The sequence below is a fragment of the Myodes glareolus genome, chromosome 17 (assembly GCF_982192425.1).
Source record: "Myodes glareolus chromosome 17, mMyoGla1.1, whole genome shotgun sequence".
Lineage (NCBI taxonomy): Eukaryota > Metazoa > Chordata > Mammalia > Rodentia > Cricetidae > Myodes > Myodes glareolus.
Genome location: NC_142042.1, coordinates 18,343,360 through 18,352,544, shown reverse-complemented (window position 1 = coordinate 18,352,544; position 9,185 = coordinate 18,343,360). Strand labels below are relative to the sequence as shown.

Genomic DNA, 9,185 nt, shown 5'->3' with positions numbered 1-9,185 from the left:
ATTAAAAATTCCAATAATCTGCACGGTTAGTTCCAGGACAGTCAGGGCTAAACAAAGAAACTGTTTCTCAAAACACCTAAAAAGAAAAAAAAATCCAGTAATTCAAACATTTTCATATTAAAGTCTGGATACATATAGCCACCATCTCTTCCTTCACTGGAAAGCAATTATAACACTGTTCCGGAATTCTATGAGTATATGGAGGTTGTTAATTTACTATAGACATTCTGGTACCTATTTTTAGTTAATAACTATGATCTTCTCCTAAATTAATTTGTTTCTAACAGTTAAACAAAAACCAATAAAATTTAAATGCTAATCCTTCAATCTTTACCACTAAAATTGGTAAATAAAACATTAGCTATATGATGTTACTTCAACATTTTCTAGTAAATCTATTTTAATTGGGAAACTCTTTTAAAATAAATGTACATGTATACCTGTGCCAATTTCACTCAACCTCTTTACCACTAATAGAAATGCAGTATTTTTATTTGACCTGAACAAATGATTTGGACAAGTGAGCATGTGTGTTGAAAGCCTAGGGTTAGAAATTATTCACAATGGGCTCTAAAGGGTCAGTGTGCGATGACATAGAACACCGTGGTCGGCCACCTCGCTTTGAGCTGGGTCATTTGAAGCAATAAAGAACACAGAATTGCTTTTGTGCTTTTCTTCACCTAAGTGCAGTGAACAGGCATAATTGGGGAATTCAAAAAGATGCAGTTTAGTGAGCCCTGTGGTGAAAATCACTGTGTTTTCATTCAGGGTTGTTTGTTTTGCTTTGGTTGTTATTACTAATCACCTCACCACAAAAGCTTTCTTGCTTTAAAGGAACTTTTTTCAGTTGAACTACCAAGTTGTAAATTCTGCTGTGACGAACCCATTCTCTATAGGTGTTTATCTTTTCAAGTACTCAGATGACCAACTGTCCATTCAGTCCCATGCCTATGCTGACAGTGGAAAGGTTCTTTGATTTCCTCAAGGAGTGAAGAATCACTTCCCGTCTTTATGTAAAGGATCATGTCATTGGATGTCCAATGAAATGGCTCTGGTCACTGCTTTCAGTGTACACTATTTATGTTAGATTACAAATAGTTTTGCCTCCACCTATCCTGCCTCTGTTCCACCTACTTTCTTCTTCTCCTAAAGTGATGACAGAAAATAAAATCCTACTTCCGTTAGGTGGACCCTGGTTCTTCAAAGTCTGTTTCTTCAAAGCAAGATACATTCTAGAAAGATCGGTCTCTACTTCTGTCCTATAAGCTAGCCAGGCTTTTAGGATTCTGCCTGATAATTGAGTGAAAGGAGTGAAAAGCCTACAGTCTATGTAGAATCTTGAAGAATTGTTTTCCCCAACCCAGTCTACTATTACAGTTGTCTTCTTTCAGACAGGCTGCCACCTGAGTGTGCATTTTACAGTGAACTAGAGAACAAAACAGACCTTTGGGATCTCAATTTTGGATGCCTCTGGTGTAATGTGGATTAAATAAATGTTACATTTTCCTCTGGTTATCCCTGTATTTGTAGTAGTGTTGACTGTGACTCTTCCTTGGGAGGTGGAACAATGCACGTTTCCTCCCTATACCATCTTTCAGGAAATGAACAGACTTCATTTTAAAGACTGTTTTTCTCCCTATCCCTACCAGTGCAAGTCACTTACAACTCAATTGAGGATGCAAAATGTATTCAGAAAATTCAGTGGTTCAGAGCTCACTGTCTCCAGTCATATTGATGAACTGAAAGAAAACCTTATATGAAACAATGGATGTTAGAGGAAAAGAAAAGAAAATGATATTTTTTTCAAGTAATTGAATGAGTATCTTGAAACTTTACCCACAATAACTAAATCAAGGGTAGAATGAAGACCTGACCTTACAGCAATATAGATTATCTGATGAGAAATAGTTTCCAAATCTTACTAAATCTGCCCTGCAAGTCTTTTCTTATTTCCTTCAAAGGAGATCTGACATATGTTTTAAGTCATTTGCTTTATTTTACATGACAGCAAAATTAAAGCGTTTTTTTGTAACAATATGAGGAAAACACATGAGTCTAGGCCTGGATTAAGAAACAAGTATTTTAACATACCTGAGAAAAGCACTTTAAAAAACATCCCAAATATGAAACATTTCAGATTGCTGGCTTTTCCTGTTTCAAAGACCATACATCCTGTGCCAACATAATTACGAGGTCAGAGAATATTTGTTTAAAATAGTATATAAATGCTTCCGAAGCATGCATCCATTTTACAATGTCTGCCTAGGTATTTAAAGGCTGCTTTCTAACCTTAAATGACAAAACATGTTTATTATTTGAATTTTTCTTATGCTATGCAACGTACCACAAACTGGGTAATTTCAAATGTAAAGAAATATCTTTTATAGTGCAGGATCTGGTTAGAGGAAAATGAAGCTTTCAAAATGTAGTAATGAGTTTTGATTTTACTATAACAAGGCAGAAAGAATCACAGGTTGAAAAGTGGAGTATGTGTGTGCTCAGGTCTCTCTTCTGTTCCTATAAAAAAAGCCCATCAGTCATGTAACCTGAGATACTTCCAGTGTCCATACTCCAAATGAATGAACATGAATTTGGAGATTAGTATTCCAACACAGCAGTTTTACAAGCATCCACTCAAACTACAGCAATGTCCAAAAAAGAATTTTTGCCCAATTTTTCATCAGTTCCAGCATTATTCACTTGGAAATGCTTTGGAGGAATTTCAATTCTCAGTCTGAGAATAACTCTTAAATCTACTTAAGGTAGAATACAGTAAATTTACTTTAAATGGTGCAAGAATTTTCACATATGTCAACTTTGCAGCCCTTTCTGGATCTCACCCTGTGTCTACCTCCTCTACCTCCGAGGGATTTTTAAAGCTGAATTACTCTTTCACAACAGACTGAGAAACTTAGAACTGGATAAGCAGGATTCTATTTACTGGATGTGAGTAATAGCTCTGACTTTGATAGACAACATTTGAACTTTTCAGACTGTTAAAAGACCCCAACATGTAAAACATTAGTATCTATCAAAAAAGGTTACACATGAATGCCACCTCCTATAAGAGCTGGTCCAAATAGACCTGGAGAAGAAGATACCCTGTAGGAATGTGGTCTGACCCAGAATTCTTTACAAGAGTATAAAATAAACAAAGAACAAAACAAAGAAACAACTTGCCTTTATTGTAAACAGGTCAATACTCTCTGGGCATTGCTTGCTCTCATCCTTTGAGGGCACTGGGCTTCTTGGCAATCATTGCCTTTTTTTTTTTGCCATTGTGCAAATCTGTTTCACCTGAATTCTAATGGTAGAGATCATAAGGTCTAGGAACCAAGGGGAAGCCAGAGGGAGAACATGGGAACCTAAGGAAATGTAAGCTCTATCTCATTAAAAAGAAAATAAAAAGTAGTAGTTTAAGATCACTCAATTATTTGCTGCCTCCTTTCTTGAAACAAACGAGCATTAAGATGTTACACAGGCAAAATTACCCTCCTGGGCAATTGTCCTTTCCCATGGGTATCAAGGAAGTAATTTAATAATCAAGTTCTAGTTTCCAAACTTCTACTTTTTCAACTATATTTTGTCTGAGAGTTGGTTTACATAATTATGTATGTTTATCATTTAAATATTTTTGTGATTTTTTTACTTAAAATAGTACATATAATGATGATATAATATTTTAATCTGGGATTTAACTCTTGAAATCTCAAAGACAGTGGCAATTTAAGTTGCCCAGAACAAAACAAAATTGCCTGATATTTATCATTCATATTTAATATGCATTTCTATTGAGAAAATGTATGATTTTTAAATCAAGTGTCTGCCTGTATTACAATGATCTTTCTCATATATAAACTATTATGAGACATCCTTAATGTGGAAATTTAGGTAACGGCCCAAAAACATTCTATTTCTAAGGAAAAAAGGCTTTTTTAAAATTACACCAGCACTTTTCCTGTATATTATATGCTGCATGTTAAAATCTCCATTTGCCATTAAAATTTTTACACATTTTGTGATCTGACTTTTTGAAGTTGTAGTCAGAGAAAAGAGCATGCATTTCAATATCTATTTTCTGTTTTACAGTTGGATTTTAGAATTGCACATATCTAGAATGGCTATGTTTAATATGACATTTCCAATGCCTTATTTTGTCCTCTAAAATCTGGGTTAGACTTATTTTATATTATATGTGTGTGTATTTGGCCTCTAAAATCTGGGTTAGACTTATTTTATATTATATGTGTGTGTATTTGTGTGTGTTTATGGTGTGCGTTGGTTCACTTACCAGTGTGCACATGTGGAGATCATAGAATACCTTTGAGAGTTTGACATCTTCTTTTACTCTTACATGGGTGCTAAAAATTGAACTAAGTTAGGTTGGATTTATTGAAATACTAGTGTCTTTATCTGAAGAGTCAGGGGAGACATATCTAGGAGCATATTTTTTAACAGGAAACACATCCTGCTTACAATCCCAATGGTTTGGTTGCCAAAAAAAAAAAAACCTAATCATAGACAGCACCAGTGAGCATGCTAATGTGGATAGAAGGTCCCAAGACCCAACCTTGATGAAGAAGTATATTTCCTTAATGACATCTGAGAGAAGAATCAGTCTTCTCTAGGGATGAGCCCTCTGATAGGTTATCTGATCCAAAGTTGTCTGACCTAAAATCATATACCTCTGAGCACAGAGAATGGACTTATCTGATTGTATTTATATATTTATAAGTATGCATACATATAACAATTAAAGGTGAAAATTTGATAACACTTGAAAGTGAGGGAGGATTTGGAGACTGAGAGAGGGGAACAGTAGATGGTAGAACAGAATCAGTTAATAAGAGATCAAATATCAAAACATACTATCTGTATTATGAAATGCTGTAATGAAATACATTATTTTGTTCAATTAACTAATGGTAATAAAATGGAATACAAACAGGTTGCTGTAGGGACATAGCTGATTAAGATTCAGAATGCTACATAGGAGGTAAACCATCAGGTTGTTCTAAGTGAAGGCAAAGCATTCCATCCTGCAGGGAAGTTTTTTGAGCTCTGGAAGTAAGTTAGTAGCTACAAAAGGTCATGGGAACTGATTTGATTCATTAGTCCCTTTTCTCTTCTTTCATATAGCACTAAAGACTGATGAAAAATACTCTCAGACAAGCTGAACTGCTAAGAAGAGGGTCATAGAAGATGAGCAACCTGGGAGAAGCAGAGACTAACAGAGCTGACTGGAACAAGCAAAGAGGAACTGAACTACCTGAAAATGACAAGCTATCCTTTTGCACTGACTCTAAGTTTCACTGTATGTTTCAGGTTCCCAGGTTTGTGAACTGTCCCCATGCTGGGACAGGCCTTACATCTACAGACCACTTATCTTTTTATTTCACTCTTCCAGTTCTGTATGGCTCAGTGACCTCTTCTGGCCTTTCTGGGCACAAGGCATACACATGATACATATGCTTCATGAAGGCAAAACACTCATGCACTTAAAACAATTCTTATAATATGAAAAAAAAGCCCGTCGAAAACCTGTTACATTTCTTTTTTGTCATAACATGACCAATTTAATGATTTTATTACATTTAAGCCAACCTATGTCATAAATGATTTTTACAGTTGTTTTCCATTTTTAAAAATTTTGTTTTATATCCTAGTTTGACTATGCACATGCATGAATACATGCCACAATATGTGTGTGTGTATGTGTGTGTGTGTGTGTGTGTGTGTGTTTGGTTGTTGAAAGACAATTTGGGGAGAGTCAATTCTCTTATTTTACCATGTGGGTTACTGGGATAAAAATCAGATCCTCAATCATCCGGCTTGGCAGCAAGTTGCCTCTGTCTGTTGAGTCACTTTGCTGATCACTATTTGTTACTCCTTTATATGCAGCAGTTTATGACAGGATAAAATGATCCTCATTTTTTAATTTATCCAAAGAATTATTTTGAAAAATAACTTCTTATTCAAGCTAAATAGTTTGCTTATAGTAAAGTATTATATTTCCACAATTTGTTGCTCTAAAATAATTAAATCAGTCAATTTGAAGTGTTTGTAATTTTTTCACATCGATATAATAAACATGTGGACATATGAGCAAGACCTCAGTTAAATACCAAGGACTTCTGTAGAAGAAGATTGGCTAAGCTTCTCAATGGTGAAGAAGAGTGAAAAGAGAACCCAAAAGCCATTGAAACAGCCACAGTATTGTAAGTGATTAGAGTCATAAGACCATAAGGGAATAACACAGGAAAGGGTCGTGATAAACTAAATGTAGCAGAGTTCCTGGTAAAAGCGGAAGCTTTTACTTTACTCATTTCCAACTGCCTGTGTTCATAGCAATGGTCAACAGTATATCCTTACATTCACTGTAAATGATCCCAGCTGGATCTAGGTTGATGCCTGTCCAGTCAGCACCTTTGCCTCTATTGAGTCACGAGACATGCATGAATACTCAGGATCTAGTCATACATGCTTATCAGAGGGTTGATCTCTCACTTGTAACAACCAGGATGAAAAGATACCATTAGAGTCATACTAAATAATTCATCCAAATTTAAATTTGATAAGCATTCTAAACTCTAATAGCCATAAAATTCAATACAGATAGAGAAAATAATTAAAAACTTTGCTTGATTTCTTTGATAGTAGATAATACTCATTAACTGAGAAGATTGCTAACTAGGGTGGGTACCTTGTCTCATTTTTTTTCGGTATTTTTATTGATTATTTGGGAACTTCATACAATACATCCCAATCAGATTCAGTTCCCATTCCTCCTCCCAGATCATTCTCCTACCCTTCTGCCGTCCTCACAAAAAGAAAAACAAATATACGAAGATTAGTTGTGTTTCCCATTAGTCTCTGGTAATGGATTTTGTTTCCCTCATCAAAATTAAATAACCACTAGCAAGAAAGTCATGATGTCAGTGTAATTCTTGCTATGTGTTACATTCTTCTCACACATTGCTCAATTTAGTCATAGCAATCACCCAAAATTTGAAGTGTTTTACATTTCTTTTCCAAAACTCCAAATTCACAAAGTGACAAGGTATAGGTGATACCAAAATTTTCAGATATCCGTGAGACACTATAATCTTTCTAGTGCTAATTTTTTAAAGTGTGTATTGCATATGTTTCTGAAGACAGCCTTGTCTCATATTCTAATAATGTTCATCTGGCTTTTCTGTTCCAGCATATTCAACATTCCTCAAAGGCACTATGTTTTTTTATTTATTCCAGTACTTGGAGAAGGCAGTATGAAGGGTCATGAGGTTATTTGTTATTTGTTGATTTGAAACTTTTCCAATAGTATAGATCTTGTTAATTAGATTCTCCTTTCAGATGATGCCATATTTAGTAAGATATTATGTCTGACGAGTATTGCAGGTCAAGGTAATGAGCTGCTTATTGATTCTGACATAACTACAGATTAATTCATATGCTCAGTTCTCCTTGATTTGTTATTGTGTTACTTATTTTTCTTTCACAGTGACAAAATAACAATAACCTGTGACAAATACCTTAAAAAGAATAAAGTTTTATTTGGCTCACTATTTCTGTGGTTTCAGGCCATGGCCATTGGTTTTACTATTCTTGGATCTCTGGAACTTCACATGGAAGAGCATGGTGGTAAGACCTCCCACCCTATGACACCAAAGAAGAAAAGGAGCCAGGACAAAATATTCCCTTCAGGTGTAATACTCTTTTGACTAACTTTCTTCATCTAATCTAGGCTTTCTGAGGCTTTTATCACATTCCCCTACTACTTCAAATTAGGTCCCAAGCCTTCCAAACACAAGCTTTGAAAACATACTCCATCCAAATGATAACTAGATTCATAGTTTTTACTCCACCTAATTTGTGAACTGAAAACTTGTTGAGTTTAGCAAAGCTGTCACCAAAGATGTGTCAAATGAACACAAGCTTCAGCAACATTTGAACTTTGACATTCACACCAGAAATATTTCTGATGCTGATCTTAAATGACAGTTTGGATTCTGTGAGAATATACAGCTTTTCTTGCCATCTTTGCCATTCAGACCTCACTTCAGTTTGGTTTTGTTCGTAATTTAGTATTATGTTACTGTAAGTTCATACTGTACAATATACTGACTTAAAACAGTCAATTTAAATATGATTGTAATTCTTCATATTAGTATACAAAACTTGAACCTTGGAATTATTAATTGGGCCTCCGTGTATTTTGTGTGCTGTTTCTTTGGATTTTATAGGTAAGTCTCTCCTTGCCATGTGAAGCACCATTTGAGCAAATCTCTTTCTTATTCACTTTTTCTTCTGCTCTGCTAAATTTCTTCACTTTAGAGAAGAGGTTATGCTATAAAGAGGACCTTCTTGTTCTTCTCTTCAGCACCCTCCAGAGTCCAGCAAGAGATGAAGTTGGGCTATTAATTAAAACATTTTAAAGGTCAGTCATCTTGAGCAGCGAGAGTGCCGTGGGCCGAGCAGTGGCTGCAGGGGAGTGGGAGTGCAGATTGAAAAATGCAGACCACCAAGGCACTGCTTGTTACTCCAGTTCTGATCCGCTCCTGTACCAGGGGTCTAATCAGGCCTGTGTCTGCCTCCTTCTTGAGTAGACCAGAGGCCCCACCTAAACAGGTTAAACAGCCTTCCTGCAGCAGCTCCCCTTACTAGGTGGCCAGAAGGGAATTCCAGACCAGTGTTGTTTCCCCGGACATTGACACAGCTGCCAAGTTTATTGGTGCTGGGGCTGCCACAGTTGGTGTGGCTGGATCCGGGGCTGGCATTGGAACAGTGTTTGGTAGCTTGATTATTGGCTATGCCAGGAACCTGTCTCTTAAGCAACAGCTCTTTTCCTATGCCATTCTGAGCTTTGCCCTGTCTGAGGCCATGGGGCTCTTCTGTTTGATGGTCGCCTTCCTCATCCTCTTCGCTATGTGAGGCTCCATAGGGTCACCCAGCTGTCCCTGCTGCTTCGACTCCATGCCGGTCCTGGTGCTGGAGTGTGCTAAGCTTTACCATTAAACAACAACGTTTCTCTAAAATAAATAAATAAATAAATAAATAAATAAATAAAAAAGTATAGGTAACTTAACATAAATTGTTGTTTGAAAATACTTCATGAGCACTAAATTTATGTATATACAATATACATGACCCAACGCCATCCAAAAGTGCCCCAGCAAATTGCTAAT

General features: G+C 36.1%; 1 pseudogene; it reads left to right on the top strand.

Moving 5' to 3' along the window:
- The first annotated feature begins 8,443 nt into the window (after positions 1-8,443).
- LOC125414694 (ATP synthase F(0) complex subunit C1, mitochondrial pseudogene) lies at positions 8,444-8,946 on the top strand (annotated as a pseudogene).
- Positions 8,947-9,185: the final 239 nt, after the last annotated feature.